The sequence below is a fragment of the Dipteris shenzhenensis genome, chromosome 21 (assembly GCF_047967505.1).
Source record: "Dipteris shenzhenensis isolate YYH24624 ecotype China chromosome 21, Dip_SZ_1.0, whole genome shotgun sequence".
In the NCBI taxonomy this organism is placed as follows: domain Eukaryota; kingdom Viridiplantae; phylum Streptophyta; class Polypodiopsida; order Gleicheniales; family Dipteridaceae; genus Dipteris; species Dipteris shenzhenensis.
Window position 1 is genome coordinate 29,976,958 of NC_141616.1, and position 23,887 is coordinate 30,000,844.

General features: G+C 42.5%; 1 pseudogene across 1 annotated transcript; it reads right to left on the reverse strand.

Moving 5' to 3' along the window:
* Positions 1-2,533: 2,533 nt before the first annotated feature.
* LOC147888732 (proteasome subunit alpha type-3-like) lies at positions 2,534-11,910 on the reverse strand (annotated as a pseudogene). Its single transcript, XR_015543003.1, has 8 exons — positions 11,881-11,910; positions 11,758-11,831; positions 11,531-11,617; positions 11,314-11,398; positions 11,088-11,134; positions 9,021-9,086; positions 8,704-8,794; positions 2,534-2,723 (listed from the first exon to the last, which is right to left on the reverse strand). The product of XR_015543003.1 is annotated as a proteasome subunit alpha type-3-like (transcript).
* Positions 11,911-23,887: the final 11,977 nt, after the last annotated feature.

Here is a 23,887-nt window from a genome sequence, read left to right on the forward strand (position 1 = left end):
CCTGATTTCCTACCAAAATCGGAAGGCAACGGCCATACTAGATGGAGAAGTAGATGTCAGCATTGTCACTAAGCAGTGCTGAGCCAAATGGGGAGGCTTGAAATGGAAAACACCCGATTGTGAAATTAGTTGATGGTGTGACAGTTGAGTTAGTGGAAGCCTTGAAAGACATAAAGATCAAGACTTTGGTTCTTACCTATAGTGTTTGGTTTGTTGTAATGGATTTCCATGGACATCCAGATGGCTGTGTATGAGTGCTGCAGGTTTAGTCCATGACTGGGCCTCGCACCTATTTGATGAAGATGTGCTTGAGTCAATCTTGAGTCATTCATGAACTTGAAATCTAACATAAGAGAAAATTTAGAATTGAGAGCTTGAGTCATTCATGAACTTGAGTTCTAATATGTTATAAAATTTGGAACTTTTTCCCCTCCCTTGCAACCCCTGGACAATTTCTAATAACACCAAATATGTTAGCTTCCATTGAAAATGTGAAATTTCACAAAAGGGAATTCTCTTGAATTCAAGTTCTACAATGTATTTTTTTGTCCTTTAAAGTCTCTCCCTATAGGGTCATTTCATGCTCAATATTACCATATTTGCTCACCAAAATGTGCAATCATCTCTAGATGGAATATAAGTTTTTAGAGAGGGTTTTCTTGGGAAAACTCTAGAATGTTTCCTCAAAATCACTCCTCCTTCCTCTGCTTTCATCATCTTTCATGAAAAACAAGGCTAGGGTTCCTTCCAGTAATTAGGTGCAAGCAGGTCCTTGAAGCCTACCTTGAGTCATTTTTGTTCTTTGAACTTGTGTAAGATGGATGAGAACGTTGGAAATGACTTCTTGATAGTCTTTTACGCACCCCTTCTCATAGACATGGGTATGGGTTTTATAATTTTTTCATTGTTATTTTGTTTGACCCACTTATGAGCAGATCTTGGATTGTCAAAGTGTTGTATGACTCACTTTCACACAAAAATCAATTCTAACCAAGTTTAAGCGCACTTTCCACTTAGGGTTTTCTTGCATAAAAGGTTCAGTATGGTTGCACCAAAGCTCCAACTTGGTACCTTGATAACTTTTGATTGCCTTATAATCAACGATCAACCTTCCTACATTAATTCTTAGTATTAAAAAGCACCACTTCAATACATCCTCTCCTTGATGTTGGTCAACTTTGCTAAGTTCTATTGCATATGGTACTTGGAGTAAAATCTCAAATTTTCAAAATGGATTTTGCGAAGTGACCATTCACGTGTGCCCTAGTCTAGAGAAACACTTAAGAGTAGGATTTATAGACTATTTTCATGTCTTTCTAGGTATTTTGAACTTTTAATACTTTCCCAACTTTTTAAGAAAATGAGATTTGGAGCCTGAATTTGGCACCATTTTAACTTGTTAGATGAGAAAAGGTTTTATAATCCTAGGCCTTAAGTAATAGATCTATGGAATGCAAGCTCTTCCCTTGCATTTCACTCATAGCTTCAATGTGTTTCTTCCTCAAAATGGTGCCAAATATTTTCCCTTACTCCACTTGTATATAGGCACCTGTATATAGTATGGTGTTGGTCTCATTTCTTGCATTTTGTTAGCTCTAGGATGGTGGATGTGTTTGTAAGTAAAATAGATGTTTGGATAATATTCCATTAAGAAGAGGTATGAAATGTGTATGAGTGATGATTCTCAAGAGGTCTGATCAAAAAATGTTTTTGGAGATAACCCTTCCATAAGGTTCTAGGGATAGGAGGTTGTAGGTTTTCAAAAAGGGTGGGGTTGAGGGCTTATAACGGAAGAGTTCAAAAAGTTCAAGAGTGGAAAAATGAATCCCTATTGCAAATTGATAGGATAAGGGTTTAGAATTGCTAATGGAGATGCTTTTCATGTCATGCAAGTATGGTCTCCATTACAAACTAGAAGAAGCCATTACTTCCCCCTGTGTCTATACTCAAAGTTAGGTCCACCGTTCCCTGTGGCATGGGATCCTTAATTCCATTGTTTGTATCCACCCGGACAAGGAGCCGTAGGACGATGATGCTGATGAATTTTGGACTGAACAATTTAGTGAGACAGTTTCCAGACCTGCAAGCATCCTTTCAGATACTTACCTTTCCATGCATGAGCATCAGCCAATCGTTTACAATGCTTGAATACCTTCCACTTCAGACTCTCTCATAAGTACAAACACAACCCCTAATCTAGCATCACCATGAGACTCAGACATGGCATGCAGGTCGTCCTAGGATCCAGGCCTGATGCCCCAATGTTGAGCACATTGCAGTGAACAACCATAAAGGACACGAAATGATTCTCCTCCATTACAACAACAGGTTAGAGATTTGAAGGGATATCTTTGGCAAGGGGAGAAAAAATCCTGCAGGTGTGATGGAGACTCATTTTTTCAAAATTACATCACGAAGTCTACAAATTACAGCGCGATTTCTCACTTAAAAATATCTTGATCTTGCAGCCACGTGTCCCCCTGAGAAAAGCTCCATAATATGGAAGAAAGTTGTGGATGCAAGAGAATCTAAAGTGAAAATGTCAGAATTGCTTTCAGGCAATTGATGGTGACTAACAGCTCCCACTGCACAACCTATGATAATGGATGGTTTCATATCTAGATTTGAAACATAGCTTGCTTCAGCAACTAATCAGCATCCATGTCATCCTCTAGGGCAGCCTTGGCAATCGCCTTTGCCTGTTCAAGGAGGTCGGCTGGTACCTGTAACGCACAAAGGAGATGCACATATCATATAGCCTTCTAACAGCTGGCTTCACAGCCCAAAATACAAGCAAGCAGCGTATTTGTTATCAGCTCTTTAGATATTCAAAAACAGTATCTGACACTCTTTAATTTGTGAAACCCCTCCCTCCCTCTTTCTCTCCCCTCCAAAGTAGAGGGGGAGTACAAGCACTCCCTCAAATTACAGTCTCAAATTCAAAACCCAAAATCCCTCCACCAAATCACAAAACTGAAACAGAGTCTTCAAAACTGTGCCATATATGGGAGCTCCACCAATACAAGACTGAAAACTAAAAAAGTTAAATTTACATTACCAAATAAGTCTCCCTGCACAAAATATTGTTGCAGACAGAGCTTTTTATTTTAGGCTAACTTCTGAAATGCAACATTAAGGAAAAAATGCGATGAGAAATTATTGTATTGTGTTTTACTTTGCTTGATGGTATTGACCACCCAGTTCAGAGTAAGGGGGATGACGAGTGATGGTTTGCCCTTGCCGATCGCAAGCTGACTGAGAAGTCACTATCACACGAGAGGTGTTGGATAGTTGGACTTGCTCTTTGTAGTATTGCGGTGGAGGGGGGATCGGTCTACTCTTCCATGTGGGGTCTCACACCTCTTTGCTCTGAAGTGGTGTTGGAGATATCATAGCCAAAGAGTGTGGTGATGTGATGTGATGTGATGTGTTAGTGTGTAGTACTAGGTGATCTAGTACTAAGTCTATGTGAGTGAGTCTTGTGTGAGTGCCACATGTCATCATGGGACTTATCCCATATGCACTAGGTGCTAGAGTGTGTGTGAGTAGCCTATATAAAAGCTTGTACTTCACTTGTCAACATTCTTGATGAATGAATGAGAGCCTTTTCATTATGTCTTTATTTGTGCATCATTTCCTTACACCCTAGCTCCTCTCTCTCTCCCCCTCACACCATGTTTCTAACAGCACAGACAGGAAAATTATGTATATTGATATGCCTTATTGGCTAAACGCAGATGAAAACTGTGACTGACCTTGAGGCTTGGTATAACAGAAACCCAAGGGGACTACATCAGCGTGTTTGGCAATGTAGCCTACGCACATAGGCCTAGTCAACTGAGAAGCAACTTGCATGATAAGCAAGTTGGCTACAATAGAGAGCAAGGCTACAATTTTCAGATACCCCCCTCCTAGGATGACCACCATTAGGTGTGCTGTCTTACTGGCTGCTCATTTCGGTTGGAAAGTGCATCAGTTAGATATAAAAATGACCTTTCTCAATGGAGACTTGCAGGAAGAGGTGTGTGCGAATAAGCCTATTGGTTTTCAGATGCCTAGTTAGGAACATAAAGTATGCAGAGTCCAACTGAGAGTGCAGGTATATGCACAGCCCAAAGACACAGCATTGGAGCACTCGATCTGTTGGTCTGCTCCATGCCAGTTCTTTAGAGGCAGTTCATGCATTTCTTGGTTGAGGCAACATCATCTTGTGAAGCTGAGTATAGGGCAGCCTTCATGCCTACAGTTGAATGTGGGGATATGGCACACAGGAGAGGGAAGCGTTTTGCTCAAGACCTGTGAGCAGACTGTTCATGGGCTGGGCTGATACGAGAAGAGGAATAAGAAGAGTGAAGCTATTGAGGGAGCTCTGTTGAATGCTTCTAGGAGAGGGTGGCAGAACCAAACAATGCAGTGGAAGAAGTGTCCCTAAACCCAAAGGGTAAAGGTTATGTAGCCCACAAACTCACACAATGGTATATATTGGAATCCCAAACTTCCTTCCTTAATGTGTATTAGCATATGTGTGCAGCAAGTAAATGGACAATGCTGGAGAGATGCTGAACTAGCAAAATTTATATTTCCGTCCAAGATGGACACAATACAGAATCAATGTCCAGTGTGTCACCCTCTAATGGAAGAGTGCTATCTAGATGTCGACTTTTATGCATAAACAACAGTTTGTTCTCCTATCTCCGGCGCACTCCCAAAACACTTGGCCTGTGTGCTCTCTATGAGCTTAGGTGGGCCTTGTCATCATGCCCCACAAACACACCTCCCAGGCAGCCACTAGTAAGGCAGTGCTGCACTTTGGATGCTGCTCCAAAACACAGCCAACGGTGAGGCAAAAGCTCCCCCTTTGATCCTTCCTCCTTGCTGCCCCGATAGAAGGCCTTTGTGAGCTCTTTGTCTGCCACCTCCCTTGCTCCTGAACTGGTCCATGAGGCAGGCTTTCTGCAGCTCCAATCTGCTCCAAAATTGGATCGCCCAATGATGAATAATGAGCCCCAAAGGGCTCTCCTCGCTGCACTTGCTGGCGCACTGTAGCTTCTCTGACTCTTCTCCAAGCTATTCCATGCAGCCACACTCTCTCCAGTGTGCTGCCCACATGGCAGCCTATGTGCTGCCCATGTGGCAGCCCCATGTCTGGTCTTTTCTGTGGTTTGTATGTGCCTACATGGCGACCAATGTGCTGCACATGTGGCAGCCCGTCAGACCAGCCCATGTTGCAGCCCTTGTCAGACCAGCCCAGGCTGAAATACTGCCCACAAGGCATCCAACAATCCCTGGTCCATCTCCCCCCCACTCTCCAAAACGCGTCACCGGCACCCATCCTCTCTAGATCATCCTTGGCTTGCTGATTTTTTACAACCCTGTCTATTACTGTGGAACACATTGCATCAAACAAGCTCATCTCTCTGGACAAATGGTTGGTGATCATTTATCCCAAGACCTCTGAGTGTCATGCCAAAAGTACCTCAAGTATACCTCCAACCATACCCTCAATCTCAGGATGGTACGCTCTACTGAGAGTGAGTATGGTGCCCACTACTATAAATAGTTCCGACCAAAAATGACCCATAAATTTCGCATCTTTATCACTCACAATCTTCTAAGGAAACACATAGGCAATGAACTACCAAGGAACCCAAGATGCTAGATACCGTGTCTTGGTGGAGATGAATTTGGCTAAGCCTATTGACCACACCATAAATGATGTCTCACCTTTTTCCTAAAGAGGGCAGCCCAATAACACTATCCCTAGTTAAATGTGTCCATTTTCCTCGTGGGACAGACAGGATAGCACTCAACATCTTGGTTAACAGGGCTAGTAGTTTAATTTTGGTAAATGATGACATCCCCCCATGGTTGACTATAAAAACGGGATGCCTTATGTTTTCCCTTCTTATCCCAAGGAAATTCAAGGTGAAGAATATGGGCATGTACATGGCACGATTGAGAGCTTCGAGGCATAGTCGTGATGTTTTGACCAGGGGAATCTTCCCCCGTTGGGAGAGCCCACCCATTCGCATTTTAATAAGTCTGGTTCTTCACGTCCGATATCAGAGCAACGACGATTCATTCTAGGGACAAAAAAGAGGAAGACAATGTTTGGCGACAGACAGGAAGCACCACAACAATAGAGAGCGACATGGCAACAAGCCCTGTACAAAATGGAGACAATGTAGCAAAGGCGCAAGCATGAAGGAGCACTACAAGAGAGACATAGGCAAGCTTCCCTCCATCCCCGTAGTTGATGCAGAACCCCCCCCCCCCCCCCGGAGCCTGAGAAAAGATCCAATCCTTGACTTGGCCCCACTGAGTATTGATATTGTACTCGAGCCTCTGTTTACCATTGAAAGGAGGCACCATAGGGGCAACCAAGAGCCCAAAAGTTGAGCTAACAAAACCACAATTAATTGATGAGTATGGTCAAAGGACACACTATCAAATCGGCTTCCGCGAGGACAACGCGCGATTCAGTTCTACTCCTCCCAAGCTGAGTTGCGATTCATTCCAGCGTCATATCTTCGACTCTCTAACGTGTATAAGTGCCCGGCAAGAGTGCCGCTGCAGCGATCCAGTTCCCAGCCCTTCTAGAAGATCATTTGCTGCGATTAGGGTTTCCAGCCCTACAGCCATATTGTGATTTGTTCTTGTGTGTTGCAAACTGCTCAAAAGTGTCATAATACCAGTAATTTTATAGCTAAAGTATTTTCAAGTATCTTAAGGTTTGGTTACACCTTGACTCGTCCAACCACTGGCTGACGAGGCCACCTCAGCCTGCAGCCCTATATGGTGCTGCCATACTGCCTACAAGCCCCGCCCCCCCCCCCCTCTTTGCCATCCTCTAGCTGACTAGCCTGGCCAGCCTCCTACCCTGGTATGGACTGCCATGCAGCTAGAGGGGGCTAACCCTTGGAAACAGCATGCCTAGAGGACCCCGGGGACAATAGGCAAGTCTGCCCTCAGTCCTACCCTACTCTACACTCACAGGGGGCAGGCACACCCACAACAAAGGCCCTCACTCAGCCTACCCTAACCTCTCACGAGGTGGGCACATCCACAAGCAAGGCCCTCTCTCTCTACAATGTGGCATGAGGAGATTTAACCTCCAACATACTCTCCCTTCAAACCCTCGTCCAAATCCACTCATTCTGAGATTGTTACACAAGCTAGTAGTCACCGAAAGGCCTTATTTACTGCCCACCCATCATCTCCATGGGCTAGACAACAGTGAGCTAACACATGCATAGTCACCATGACCGTGCTAGATACTAGCCACAACACCCATCTTTTTGCCAAGAGTTGCAAAGAGCCGTGATTAAGCATTTTGTGGATATTATCATGCTTCAGCAGCATATGTTCACACTATTTTATACTTTATCTATTTTGTATTTTACATGTATATATAGAGTGCGTTTCTAGGCTACACTCCTATCAAAATTACAAAGTGTTTCTGTTGGAAACCTCCGAAACACGTTTCACGAAACATTTCTAGTAACACTAGTCAAACTGTTTGGCTGGCGCTAATGATTGGAATCTCACGATTGGGATCTTGAATGTGTAATCATCAACAAAAGAGGCCCATTATGGTACTAGCTTATTAGTTGCTTGCTGAACATGAACTCATGGGGGTTGGAAAAGACTTTCACCACCTAGAGTTTACGGAGGACAAGCTAGGAGGTGCTTCATTTTCAAAAAAATTATCGGCAAAGCATTGGCACCTAGAAGAAAATGATTTTCCCATCCAAGGTTCGAAGCCATAAAGGGTAGTTATCATCACATATAGGTTGCTACACAAGACAATCAAAAGACAGCTATCCATCATCTCTAGTCCTACCATTTCATTTGGATTGAGCAATGCCTTAGCCAATTTTCCATCCAACAATAGGCATAATTTCTCCAAAGCATCACGTGTGGGGGCAATTTTTTATATATCATTGTCTTCAATAAAATGAAGTCGTTGGTCTCAGCAAGAGATACTATATTTATATAAATGGATAGAAACATAAATTTTCCTACATGAGATAAAAATTTAGGCCATAGCATATGATGGATAAGTACCCATGTTTCACTCATATGGCATCACTATTACACCAGTTAACTAGAAACCTAGTGGTGTTCAAATAGACTGAAGTAGACAAGGCTGCAAATCTTAGTAAACACTTTGCACATGAGGAGCCCTGTGAGAAAGCAAAGATCAACATTGCAACGCTTCTACTTCAAGATCCACAACCTTATCAATAGATGCACAAGGTATGGCAGCTCCCACATGGGACGATTTCCAACTATACCTTTGACATATTGACGCCACGCAAGGAATCTTTGAAATCTGTTAGTTTTTCTTAATTTCAAACTCAAACATCTTCTGATTTTTTAATTGACTGTATAACCACACGGTTACAATGTTGATCTCTCCGCATATGAAGGTGCACATAATCTATGAATAAGGAAAGGAGGAAGATATTCTTGATGTAAGCTGCATTATAACGTATTCTACAAAGATACAACACATGAACTCTCTCCAAGAGAGGGTCAAGCTCACAAACCCTAGAACGTAGATACATAACTTTAGGTATGGAAGCTTAACCCATGAGCTGTGCAAAATGTAACCCTAGAGGATGACGCGCCACTCTCCCACTAAGCTTGAGAAAAAACCCCAAGGTTTTTAAATCCTAAACATTGGCTTGATTGGCTTACCCCTTGATGTTCACGTTTTGATTCTTCGCATATCCAGCTCATCTCCAACTCAAAAGCCTTGTCCTTTGCTTCATCATGAACTCCATATATACTACAAAGTACAGCATGTATAGACACACATCAGCCATAAAACTAGAATGTGCTAAGATATCCACAGCAAGTTAAAGCTTGTCGTAGAATTTTCTGCATCATGCCACATTTTTTATGCATCCGTAATGTTGAAGCCTCTCTTTTAGCTTTTCTCTTTCTGAGTACATCACTTATTCCCTAAGTATGAGCAAATAGCGTGCTTCAGAGGACAACAGTTGAGAGCTCACATTTTTGCCACTTCAATCACACCTTATCTACAAGTCATGTCTGATAACTTCAGCTTCTCAATTTCCCTGCTCAACAGAATAATTTCAATTTCATACAAGTTCAGGTAAAAGAAACGTTGTTATATTTACCTTAACAAGGCTAGAATCAGGTGAGCAAAGCAACATTGATGTTCTCATCAATACCCAATATATGTTAGCATGAATCAAAGGATGTATACACAAAACAAATATTATTCATAGACATGTAAATCAATACACACCGTAGCCAATATCGTAACGAAACCTCTCTAATTTCAAGTCAAAATAACCAATATAAAAACAAAAAAGATAGCCTGTATATGAAGAGAATAAATGGAGGTACAAAAAAATTTATGAAAAAGTACACATTGTTTTTTCATAAATTATCGACAAGCTATGAAGGTAACTGAGTCAGTCACAGTATGTAAACCTTCCTTACCAAATAGGCTCCTAACAATAGATGACAGTCATGCTCTGTACCCTCAAAGAGGCGTGACTACTCAAATGACACAAGATTTAGAGGGCATAAGAATCATTTCACTTTCAAATATTTCCTCTAATGGTCCCTTGGTCATATTTAATAGTAGTTGGCAATCCCATGTAGGGCGTTAGGGGCAAGGAGGAGGGAGGGGCGGCAGTTGGTGAAGTTCCACTCCAAGATGCCTTAGAAAAGATTTGCAGAACTTTGTATTGAGATGCATGTCTTGCAAAAAGCCACAATTGATAGATGTTTCAGCACTCGTTTGGTGTAATCGCAAAGGCAAGTGGACATGCTATACAGCCAGTCATTGCCTGTTGGAAAGGTCACCTCCCCATCTGTAAGTGGGCAGGCTGTGCCCAAGAGAAAAGGAAGAGAGGGGGCCGCCACATGGGCAGCACCTCACATCAAAGAACATGGAAGGTACCTGCTGGAGCTGGGATGGATCTGCAGCAGCAAAAGGCAAAGCAGTAGCCATCACAAGGGACCCAAAATACCAACAATCAAGTTATGGAGATAGCTCCCTTCTAGTTAAGTCGCCATGTTACCCTAGTACCACTGCAGTTGGCCATCACATTGCCCAATTGAATCCTCCTTTCCATTTCTTTAAGCTGCTGATGTTCCATTCAGAATACTGCCGCAGAGAAAAATGTTGTCCTTCATGGTTGCAATGAAAGAAAAGAAATCTATCATTCCTACAATGCCACAGTCCCCAGTATTAATGACAGTAGTGATCTAGATGATTGTGATTCTATATACTTTCCTAAGACTAGAATATATCCAATCTTGCAATTTTTTACTTTTTATCTTTTATTTCTACACATGGCTCCCCCAGGGCACTGCATCCCACAATTTGAGAATGGAAAAAAAATAGAAATTCTAATCACAATGATACAGAAGAAATTATGTGTAGTTATTAAAGTGAGCAATGCATATACTGCATAGTGTCAAGACTCGAACTCCAAAGCCAGAAGACACTTGGTCTCAAGGCCATCTCCAACGTATGATCTAATCAGTAATCTGATCTTTCACAATGAGGTGGAGGGGAGATCAAACGGCAATGCCCAAACATTTCTACTAGAAACATGTCTTGACCCACCATTAGAAGTTTGGTCTGCACCGATGAAAGCATACAGTTAAAATTCATAAAGTTATAGAGTAGAGTACTGATTCATCAGATCCCTGCTATCTTGTAGGGGGGATCAAATTATCAGAAATTGCAACATTCAAATCAAAGCACACAAGTTACAACCCTAAAGTATTTAAGAAAAGCACTATGACACTAGCACTAAATTTCTACGACATTGTGACTCCATCATGTGCTTAGCACCCCATAAACTGAGGCAAAAGTATTCCCAATTGGAAATGACAAGACATGGTCTAGAAAATTTATTCAAACATTTATAAAAATTGAGGAAAAAGGATCCAAGGCTAATCAACTTGAAAAGGGCGGTGACGTGTACATATCTAATCAACTTTCTGAAAATCTAATCTGGGAAAATGCATCACATAGAGAAAACCAAGATAAGTTTACAAAAACTAACACTCTTGACCCTCATGCCTGCACTCACGTTTTTGCAGCTTGTCTTCCTTTGCCCACAGCTGCCCCAAAATACCTCTGCAAGCATGTTTCCAATCTCATTCCACCAGTCCCAGAAGAAAAAAGAAAGAACTGCCTATTCAATCTTACACTTGCCAGGTTGTAAAACAATAAATATTACCCCTATTTTCCAAAATGACGTAATATTAAAATTTGAATATGCTGATCACAAAGGAAGAGGGTTAAGAAGTTATTACATAAGCAACACCTGACGGCTCAACCAAGTATAATTGTGGACCATCCCTATCAAAACCACCAAGAAGAGCCGCCGTCCCAAATGGTCTGCCCATTATCCAATCAACCATTGAAACCTTCAATGCACTATATGTGGAGTCATGCTAGCAGCACTGCATGCTTGGAAAGACAATAATATAGATTTGAAAAGACATAGGTTAGGGCACATGACATACAAACCTCAGCCACCAATAGAGAGTGCACAAGTGCACATAACTGGCCACGCGGTCACAAAGCTCCTTGATGGGTATTTCTTCACCATAAAAACTGAACAAAGCAGAAACCATTTTTTAAAAATACACAACCACAAAATTGCAACAGAAGATGCCCTAGATTGTCATCCCACTAGAAAATGCCGGAGCTGATTAACTTATCCATTTGAACTAAGTCTAATAAATGAAGTATACTTTTGGTAATTAACAGCCTCCCCACGAGCACGAGACACGATTTGTCTGCCATCTGCAGCAAGCCCTGCCATTGCCTGCATAAAGCAATTATTAACATTAGCAGAGCTAAAGACCTTAACATACCTCTCCTGTGCTCCAAGATGATGGAGCCATATTGATGGGGACTTGCATCCCACTGTGGTCACTACACTCCAAAAGTGTAAATTATTTATCTCAGAAGAAAAGGAAACATGGAATCCCAAAAGAAAAAAAAGGTGCTAGTCTGAGGGTTAGATAGTGACGAACACAAAATAGAAGTGGTTTATCACAACACCCTAGCACTCTACTGGTTTGTATGCTTCGAGTTAGAAATCGACCAACAGAGTTGCACTGCGGAAGATTGATAGAATAGCCCAAGAGCTCACACAGTGTGTGGTATGGGTGGAATCACAAACCTCCTTACTTAACATGCTTCACATAAATGTGTAATGCAGGCTAGCAAATAGACAGTGATCCAAGCCGGATATAGAATTGACCAAAACAATGTATTTCCATCCAAAGCTATGGACACAATTCAAAAGATAGATCCAGAGTTCCACCAAATCATGGTCCTCTGATCTTGCCAAAAGGTTCTCCTACTATCTGCCGGCACCTCTAGATCTCTAGCCCGCATGCTCCACCTGGAGCGTATGTAGACTCTCTGTCCAAATATCTCAGCACCTTGCTGCCCTGGTAGACAACCTAGGCTTCAGCCCCAAGTGAACTCAGTCTGCACCTCTGGCCCTCCTTTGCCTCCTGGATGTAGGCCTAACGATGAGGCACTTACTACTCCTCTGCTTGCTGAACTGCTGGATGAGATATGAGGCCCCAAAGGGGCTCTTTTATAGGGACAGATGCCCCCACAAAACCCACCGACCAGCAGGCCTACTGGCCAACTTTGCTGCCCCCCAAAAACCAACTGGGGGCTCTCCCTTTTAGAGCCCATATAGCCGAGATGATTAGCCGACTTGCTGGTTGACCTAGTCGGCGGCCCTTTTTGGGCTGTTGCCAGGCCCCTCCCTGGGGCAGTTCCAAGGCCAGGTGGCTGGCCTGCCATGGCCACCACCCCTGCTCACTTACTGATCCTCTTTCTGATCCTCCAGACTTGCAACAAACAGGCGCATCCCAACCCTGTTCATCTCACCTCTTGCCAGGCTATTTCCAGCACCGTACAGCCACGTCAACACCTCCGTACTGTTTTGTATATGCTGCTGACAGCATCCATACCTGGTTGCTGTGAGGTGTTGCCCATGTGGCAGCCCACTCTTTCCCTTTGCTCTGGGCAGATCTTGCCCTAGGTCTCCCTCCCCCATGCTCTCCCCTCATTTGGGGGCTTACAGATAGGGAGGTAACCTTTCCGACACTTCGTTACATTGTCATTTGCAACATGATTAGACAATATTCACGTATCTAGATGAATGTAGAACATGCCAAAACTCTAAAAGCAAAAAAAACAGTTCAGTTATAAATTCATGCAAGCCACTCGTACCAAACTCCATAAACATAGAAGGGACTAGCAGACATCACCACCCAACGGCATAAGCATATGCTCTCACACACAATACACATGCCAACACACACACACACACACACACACACACATGTGCATCTATTTACATATGCTGTCACAAGTATACACATGCCCAAACATGGGCACACGCACGCTCACAAAGGTCTTTGTACTAAGCTTCTCTTAACTTTCTACAAGCACAGGGCAGACTCGGCCATGACAAAGGTAGCATTAATGGAGCACATAACTGACACGGGAATGCATCGTCTGGCTAGCTGCTGCCTCTAAACGCATGTAGAAACAGTGCATCCATCTGATTTTCTCTTCGCATGCGCTGAATGTACATGCATGCGCTTGTTCTTTGCATGTGATGTCATGTAAAAGTGTTCTAGGAGTTGCAAGTAGAGGAGTTCCTGGATGCATGTGGCTGCATGCCTTTGTGTGAGTATGCATGCACGCATGTGTTCTTGCATGTGTTTATTTGATTACACACACAGGCCCATACCCCTTTTTGACTGCAGTGTAGGCCGATTCTCACATATAACGTGTTTTTGATCAATAAAGTTCGCATGCAACTCACATGGAGCGCTCTCCACTCCATGTGCACTAACGTGTAATGCATGCAGCCATTGCATGAGCATCATGCATGTTTGCTAAGTTTTCGTTGGGGTAGTTTTGGGTTAGAATTGATTAAAGGTCAAAAAGAGTTGTTGGTAGACCTTAGATTCTAGGTTAGGACATCCATATGTCATGTCATGGACAAGGGTTAGAGGTATTTAAGGGGCCACATGATGTGGCAAGCGTCCACATACATCGATGGATAGTTGCCACATGGCACCATTCCATTGGTCTATCTCTTGTGGTCTTCCCTAGTGTTACACTGACATTCACTCACCATCTCACTCACTGAGATGCAAGTATTTGTTAAAGTATGGGGTCCATGCCCCACCTGTAAGCCCCCAAATGAGAAGTGTACATAGATGAATCAGTAAGGGGCAGGACTGAGGTTGCCACGTGGGCGGCAAGATGGCTGCAGCAACCAGATTCCGTCTTTTTGGGCAGCCCAGAGAGCCACCAAAGTCTGTCTTTGAGGGCTGGCTGTGGGGCTGGAAAGAGCCCATGCATGAGCTCAAATGGAGGGCACAAAGCTGCAGTAGGTACTCTCGAAACAAAGGAATGGGAAAGTCCAGGAACAGAATGGGCACATTTCGGGATGAGGGAACGGGAACGCCATGTCATATGGCACGTCATCAAATCACATGGAAATCAACCAAAATGTGAAAATGAGAATGCAAGGAGGCTGAGAGAAGGGCGATGAGGGTGGGAGGGGCTGAGCTGTGAGGGATGCAAGGGTAGTAGAGAGTGGAGGGAGGCCTGAGAGGATAGAAGAGTGGAGGGCTGAGAGGGTAGTACACAGTGAAGTGAAGGCTGAGAGCAGAGGATGGGCCGGAACGCGCAGTTCTTGGATGTTTTACTAGCTGCGCACTGAGCCAAATCCTAGAACGCCACACACAGCACCAGAACACGTGGTGGGAACGAGGGAACATGTTCCTTTGGAGTTATGGACCCGGCCTATGTTCCGGTTTCCCTTCCTTCATGGAATGCCGCTCCCGCTGTTCCGAAAGGGGTATCTATACTGCATCATGGCAGATAGCTCAGCAGGTACAACAGGAGGCGGCTGCAGCGGAGGGTGAGTCGGCTGTAGTAGAGCGGCCATCAGCCTTGCAAGGAGTGATCCCTGTAAGGCTTCTGATCACGGCAGTATGCAGTGCTGCAAAGTGGCCTGTGGAACAACAGGGTCCAAGGAGCAGACTGGTCGGCAGGCTGCTTGCTGAAGCAGGGCCAGGCTGGAGGGGCTGTCAATCAGCAGTCTGTCAGGGTCTATCAGGTCGTCTGATCTAGGAGGATGCACCTGGTCAGGTCGTCTGATCTGGTCGGCTAGATCAGGGAACGGTTTAGCTGATCCAGGGGGCGTGAGCCCTATATGAGGAGCTCATCTAGGTTTCCACACCGTTGGAGGAGACCATTTCCCTCTTTCACGAACCACCTAAAAGGTTTTGTAGGTGATCTTTATAAATGGCAATTGGAAACACACAACCAACAACATTTTTTTAAACAAATGACAAAACTTGCGGTTTCAAATTTATTAAGTTGTGATAATATTTGCACACAAACTGTGTATAATGAACCTCTGACATTTTCATTCTCACGTGTTGAAAATATTATCTCGATTTTTCAAAATCTGCAAAATTTTCCAACAATGACAAGATTGCACTCGATAGAGATAAGATTGATACTGACAAGCTGCCCAATGAATCTTTCACGAGGATCAGAAGTCCCACTGCCTCATGCAAACTCCTCGTTGCATACTGAAGATGACATTGAGATGTACAGAGGCAATGAGCAAAACGACATTCCTGGCCATTATGTGTCCTTCCCAGGATTTACCTTGCGTCTCAAAAAAAATGACCTTCGTGAGACGATTCAAAGGAGACTGAGGCTCTGAAGTGCATCCTTCATGATATATTAAGGGGCAACAAAAGACAAACCACAATACTGACAAAGAGGGGAGAAGATCTCAGATGAACGCCTCCTCTGTAAAATGGACTCTGAACATAATACCCAAATCCTATCCACCTACAACCGCATGAGAAGGATAAGCCACATGTGCCAACTACTACAAGCTAGGATGGGGGTCTCCAAGGGGGATTACAGAGCCTCTTCAAGGCTTTGCCACCATCCAAGCAGTGGAAATGCTCAACCCAATAGCTTAAAAGATCTTCCAAAAGAGCCTAGGCAACAACCAAGCCGATCAAGGAACTGTTCAAAAAGATGGGGAGCCTGTTCCAGGTAAGCTTCCTTGTGTTAAAGTGCACAATGGGATCCTAATGATACTACAAAATGGCTCGGTTCATGCACAATCATCGGCTACATACGTAGTCCTAGGCCTCCAACTGTGTTTTTAGAAGGATGGATCCGCAACAACTAGACTTGGAAAGGGCATGTAGTGACTAGCATCTGCTTCCTTCGAAAAACTTTCATAGTCTTTGTATTCAAAAAGCCAGCGATGGCTAGTGTGGTGGTCCAGAACAAAACCTGGACTATCCAGAATCAACCATTATCTTTGCAAATGTGGGATTCGACATTCAATCCCAACATGCCACCCTTGTCCAAAGCACGTATCTGGGTGGAATTCCTTGACCTCCGCTTGTCTTTGTTTCCTCAATTAGACACACTATGTGCTCCTTTGGGCTAGTTCCTAGGAGTTGAAGTCTAAAAGCTTATTAGTCTGAGAGGGAACCCTCCAGCATGTGTGTTGATGGATTTGGCCATTGATCCCCCTACAGCCGTCGGAGTCGTAGATGGGGATAGGTGCGAGTTAATTCAGAAAGTTTACTCCAAGAATGTCCCGAACTCTTGCTTCCTGTGTGGATTGGGAGGGCATTTCATTAAGGATTGCCCTTCCCATGCGAGCTGGAGAAAAAATGAGGACATTCAGGAGGGACAAGAAAAGGAAAGTGCTGAGAAACCTATGGAAATCAATGATTTTTCCACAAACAACCAAAGAATGGGACAAGGGAAAAGCTAAGTAGATTCGGGACGACTCAAGCTCGAAGGAGGAGGAGGAGGAGGTTATGCCCAATGCCCAAACTTTTGAGAAACATCTCCTTTGAGCCAAAGCAAACAATGGAGGTCCTCCTTTCATAGTAGTTTGGAGCAAGAAAGCCACTAAGATAGAAAATAAATAAAACCAACAAAGTGGAGAAACCACACAAAAACAGAGAAAAGAGCCAGTTCTTTTAGAGCCAAGAGAAAAAAGAAGACTCTTAAGAGGTTTTGCTATATCACCCATATAGAGCCCAATCATATTTAAGAAAAAAAGAAATCATAACACTTAGCAATAATGCCAGACAAGTCAAAGAGAAAATTTCTTTTCTCAATCTAAATGTACAAGGCTTCACTAATGATCTTAAGCCGGTTATTCTAAGGATATGCTTTCCTCTCACTGGGATCAAGGGGAGTTGGCATTGACTTCAGACATGAGAAGCTAGATTGTGACATTTTTCCATTCATGCTCCCAACTCAGCTCAGGACAAAACACTCCTTTGGGACATGAGTCATTTGAGTGGGAAGTTGCTGCTCATGGGTGACTTCAACATGGTGGAACTACACATGTGGAATGGCATTGGCAGCACAATAGAGGCTCAAAATCATAGGCCTGGGAGGAATGCAAGGAACAGGGTGACCTCAATGATGCATCGGTGGATGCCTCATTCGTTGGAGCAATAACCAATGTGGTGAATGCCACATGAGGGCCAGGATAGATAGACTTTATCTATCAAAAAGTATTTTGGATGAATCCTTGCTTAGCAGTTGTGCAACTTTCTCTTCCCTTCCCTTTCATTACCGTAAACCTATTCAACTCATATTGGATAGGGGGGTAGGCAAAGGGTCCAAGTGCTAGTTCAAAGCAAAGCCCTTCTTCTTCTAGCTCCCATATGTCAAGGAGAAGGTAATCAAAATTTGGCAATGAACTTTTGGGGGTACAGCCAACTATACAGACAAATGGTTGAGTGCAATCAATAGGACTAAAATCTTCCTAAAAGCCACTACCAAAAGAGCTAACAGAGCTCGACTTAATAGGAGGAAAAAGCTAGAGGAAAGGATGCACCTACTGAGGGTCATGTTAAATTATTAGAATGCAAAAATCAACTAAGATTGATAGACTCGATTGAGGCATAGCAAGCTCGAGTATATACCAGAGAGTGGTGGGCAGGAAAAGGAGACAGAGCAAAAGAGGACATATTCAAAATGCTAAAAAAGAAACACACACAGAAGAGTATCAAGGAGCTTCTAGTTGAGGGAAAATTAGCAAGGGAAGAGTCAAAATTGATGAGGGCTATGTCATAGCATTTTAAGGGGATTTTGGGAGACTAGAAGTTATAACAACTAAGAAATTGATTGGGCGAGAGGCCTGTGTAACAGAGCTAGGCCCAGGACAGAGTCTATCTTTGACTCCCTCTACATCAAAGAGACCTATCACTAGAAGAATTTGAGGGTGCAACTAAAGAAATGGCTAAAAGAAAAAATTTGAGAGAAAACAATCTACCCATAGAGTTCTACCAAGTCTTTTGGGAAGTAATGGACCCTTCCTAGTACTACTTTGGCAAGAATCCCTTCAAAAAGGCTATCTTGACCATGAATTAACATTAGAATGGATCAAACTCATACTCAAAGGGGGGCAGAAGTCGGACTTAAAAAACTGGAGTCCATAAACTATGTTGAACACTTACAATTAAATCTTTGCCAAGGCCCTTGTACTCATATTAAAACAAAAAATGTAGGACTGGATTAGGGAGGAGTAGAAGGGTTTCATCAGAAGAAGGCACATTCTAGAAGCAATCCTCATGCTTTGGGAAAGGTTAGAATACGTGGAAGAACAGGGCTAAGACATCTGCTTCCTCAAGGTGGATTTTTGGCAAGACGTATGACAAGATGGAATGAGGGTTCATTCAAGGTACCCTAGAAAGGATGGGCTTGGGGCATAGATTTAGGTTGTTTGTGGATGCTATTCTAAGGCAGGCAAGAGCGAAAGTGGAGATCAATGGAACCTCATCCCCTCCCTTCCAGAGCCGAGAAGGTTGATTAGACAAGGGTGCCCACTTTCCCCTCTACTTTTTGCCATTGTTGCAGATGCGTTGGGTTGGCTCATCCAAGAACTGTGCCAAAGGAAACTCGCAACCAATGAATGCATCTCCCTCTCTCCACGATATCTAGGATAATGTTTTACAAGGGGGAAAACATATTGTTAGCCAATAATTCGTGGATGATATAAACTTTGCCCCCCAAATTGATCCCTAGTCAACCGGCATGGTGCTCTAGTGTCTAGATACATTCTACCTAGCCTCAGAATCAAAAATTAATCATAAAAAAACCTAGTTCTATGGAATAAAGCATGAACTCACAGTTGTGTTGGTTAACATAGGGTGCAAGTAGATCAAAGAAGGAGCAGTGTTCACGCCCCTTGGAATTCCTATGGACTTCAAATGCTCGAACAAAAAGAGAGGGGACTAGGTTTTGAGCACAATTTGGGATAAGATATCCAAATGGCAAGGACTTCAGCCTGCTTTGCCCTGAAGGAAGTTTGTTCTAAATCACTTTCTGTAACCCTCGGGGTGTATTGATTCATTTCATGCTAGTTTCCCACCGAAAAGTTGCTTAATCAAACTAATGCTCTATTTGATGGAACAGCAAGGAAGGAATGAAATAGATGAGCAAATGAAGTGAAGAGAGTAGTTTATTCATTATAAGGGCAACTGATACAATGCATGTGCCCCAAAGGAGAGCACCTCCAGATCCACAAATCACTCCACTGATCTCTTAATCAAGCCCATGAATCTCTCAATTACACCTAATAGAACCTTCTACCTCCTAACTTGGTCACACTAACCAACACACAACCTCACCCAAACCTTGTACCCCTTGGTACACCCCATTACATCAATTTGTCCATCATACCCCCCCACAAATTGACGACCTCACCCCAGTAGTAGTACATGGGAAGTTTCATGGTTTGTTCACACCTAGTAACAACACTCATGATCCCAACCTGTGACTCACACTCTGGTTATGGCTCTTGGTTTACAACTGGGAGAATGGAAAATGATAATGCATGGAAATCCCCATGGGTCTAACAAGGTAAAAAAACTCAAACATAAAACTTACAATTATTTAAGGGGGACATCCCAGGGCAGAGAACCCTTATTGACCACACACACAAAACAACTTAGAAGCTCACTCTTGTCAAGATTGACTTGGGTGGTGAAAGCAGTGAGAGCTTTAACATCTTCTGGTTCTTCTTCTTCTTCTTTCTTTGCTTCTTCCACAAGGTTTGTTGAAATTTTCTTCTTTGCATAGTACTCTTTCTCAAAATGTCCAGGCTTTCCACAAAAGTTGCACTTCATTTTGCTTTGGCTGCTGGATCCCTTGAAGTTACTTTTGACCAAATATGCCCCATTTTCTTTGTGGTCATTCCTCTGGTTAATCTTCCTTTCATCAATGTGATGAATATAGGAATCATTCAATCCAAGTGCAATTATAGCTAGTGCCTTTTCATCCCTAGGTACCCATAAAGCCTCTCCTTCCCTAGTAGTTGGTTTCTTCTCTTTCCCATTAGCAATATTCCAGATTCCCTTCTTCATGAGAATAAACTTAAGTTTGGTCTACCATGTGTGAAACCCCTCTCCCTCAAACATATCTATCTTTGTTTTGGAGGCCATAGAAAGGTCTTATCCATACTGGCAGTGTCTAATCCCTTTACAATTCTTCAAAATGAACCATCACCATATAGATGCGTATTGCAAGCAATAAAATTGAAAAGCCAAGGTCCTTTGCATACTGATAATAGTGAGGTACTTGTTTCTTATCTTGAAGCCTAGTGACCTTCCTATTGGTGTATTTTGGAGCTTTCTTCTTCTTTATCTTCCTAGAGTATTGCTAGAACCACAAGAAGAAGGCATTTTCAATAACAACCCCTTCATGAATATGAAGCTATGAAGGAAAGGTTGTCAATCCACCAAGTAGACTGAATGAGACTCCCACAAGTCCAATGATTAAAATCTAGCACTCCAGCATAGTCAATACTAAAAAATCTTTCAGTCAAAATAAGAAGCTTAAAATCTTAGTTGACTTGGTCAACCATCAAATCCACAAGACTGCCAAAATTCGAACTCAGAAATGAGCAGAGATTTGAGGCTGAAATTCAAGCTTTTGTATCAAGCATCAAGGGGCTTTTGCAATAGAATGGAAGCTCTATTACCAGAGAGGACTGCACAATGCTGCCCCATCAGCACGTTAGTGAGAGATGCACCATTTACAATTCGTTTTTTTGCCATTTTGCCTCAATTACTAGAGCATTTTCCTTAATATTTTTATTGTGGATAGCTCTTGGTGTTGCCTAGCCTCCCTTGAGAGGAATTAAAGAAATTTAACTCCAACAAGTCACATTTTACAAAATAGTGTGAACTAGAGATAGTGGTGGCGACATAGGCAGAGGAAGTGACTATTGCATAATTTCTCCTAGCCAAGGATTTGGCCCAACATGAGGATGCTTAGGCTTAGAGGGCATGGGAAATGGCTCAAAGAATGAGGAGAACAAGCCTAAGAAAATTCCATGGGAAGAGAAGGAAGAAAACCTTCATATGGGAAAGATGATGACATGGCACTCAAAGAGGGCTCAAGGAGGGTGAACCAAGCTCTGATACCACATGATGGAATAGCAAGGAAGGAATGGAATAGATCAACAATGAAGTGAAGAGAGTAGTTTATTCAAGATTAGAGAGGCCCTTATAAGGGCAAGTGATACAATGCATGTGCCCCAAAGGAGAGCACCTCCAAATCCACAAATCACTCCACTGATCTCTCAATCATGAATCTCTCAATTACACCTAATAGAACCTTCTACCACCTAACCTGGTCAGACTAACCAACACACAACCTCACACAAGCCTTGTACCCCTTGGTGCACCCCTTTACATCAATTTGTCCATCACTATTCCATACTTTCCTTTGGGGCAAGATTTGGTTTAGAAGAAGTAGCCAAGGTGAGATGGGACTTTTCCACTATGCCCAAATGTAAAGGGGGGTTGGCAATTGTCAACATGGAACTCTCCTCTGCCAGATTCATGGCACAACGGGTCATCAAAGTTGTGAACAATCCAAACTCACTCTTGGGAACATTGATGCCAGGTACTTTAGCTAGTCATACCTATCAGATGCAAGCACTGGAGGCTTTTTCCAAAAGGGGTGGTAGTCTTTGGTATGGAACCCTATGTGGCAAAAAGGTATTAACCTTGGAAGTGCATCTGGAGAGCCTGGGAAACCCTTAGGTTTCTTTTGCAGCCCTCCCCTCCTAGCTTTTCCACTAATTAAAAATTTTAAAATCTTTTCAATTTGAGGGACCTATTTGTAAATAAATGTAAAACCTATAACATACACTTATACAACAGTTCACTTATCTGATTAGGATGAATTCCTTGAGGGTGCAAGCACTCAAAGTTGAAAAACAAGGAAACAAATCCTAACATTGGCAAACATGCATCATGTGGGGTTATTTAAATTCTTGAACATGAAATGTGTACCATGCATGACTTTTGGGTTATGGAGAGTGCTTAGCACAGATTCCCCTCCCCTTTTGATACATGTGAGACAATACATACCCTTTTTTATATTCAATTGTTAAAAATGTGGGGGGTGAGCAATTATCACCAAATTTGATTCCCCTTTTGTTGGAGATTGCAAAGTTTTCCCACTTTGAAATATAGGTAAATTTTATAGCTTTTATGAGTGAATCTTCAATTTGAGTAAGACTCTAGGGTTCTCAATTAATATGGAATAGTGTTCTTCATAGCCATTTTGTGATTCTATAGAAAGGATGATATAGTTAATGCCAATTAATATGAACACACTTCTTTGAAGAATTAGTAACAGTCATTCTCCTCAACATGTAGTCACAAATAGGTTTCCAAACTAGAATCTATGATCATCTAGTAGGCATATGTGATGCAATATGTCATGAAGATACTTAAGCATAGATAGATTCATGGCTATAAGGAGATTTATGTTTATGACATTGGCCATGAGTGCATGCATAATGGTAATTTCAACTTCCTTTGTAATTAAGCTAAAAATAACCTTTATGTATGGTGATATGTAGTTATAGTTGTACATTAAATGGACCAGGTTTCTTTTGGGATAAAAGTTGAGTTACTTAGAAGAGAGTAGTATGCTAAAATAAGTGAATAAAAATTATCAACCAGAAAAACATAATATTATGATTAATATTGGACTACAATCAACACATCAACTGGTTTCCATGTTCTCCATATTTGATTGCCATGCTTCGAGCGCAACAGCATTATCTTGACTAGCATAGGCAAGATTTAAGGATAAATATTGATCTTTCTTAACTACTTTTATTGTTTTTTTATGGGTCAATGAGATACCCTCTTGAAGGATCCTTCTGACTTGTTGAATCATCAATGTCATACATACTTGGGGTCCATGTCAACATTGGCATGTATGAATACTTGTAGTCACCCAACTAGGAGAATCAAGTATGGAAGAGAGTCTTTCCCTTGGAAATAAGGCTTATAAGTGGTGGATGAACCTCAAGGAAAATGATAGGATTCCTAGGTATTGGGCTGCATTTGAACAAGCTTTTTCAAAGGAGTTTTTACCTGAAAATGAGCTAGAAAGAGCATGGGAGGCTTGGGACAATTGTAGCATGGGTAAGAACACTTCAGTCCAGTACGTAGCGAGCCATAGGGAGGCAGTCCTTAAGTTGAAAGGAATTGATGAATTCCAAAAGATAAGGGGTTTTGTGAGAGGTCTAAAAGACACCTTTAAGGTTGAGATGAGAAGAAATTCTCCTAGGACTTTCGAAGAAGCAATTAAATATGGACATCCAAAGGTGAAACTTTGGAACAAACATGTTTTGCTCAGTTCACAAAATTTTCCAATTTGAAAAGGAAGGGGCAATTCAAGAAGGAGGCTTCTCAGGCACCACCTAAGAAACCTCAAACACAAAAATATCCACTCTTG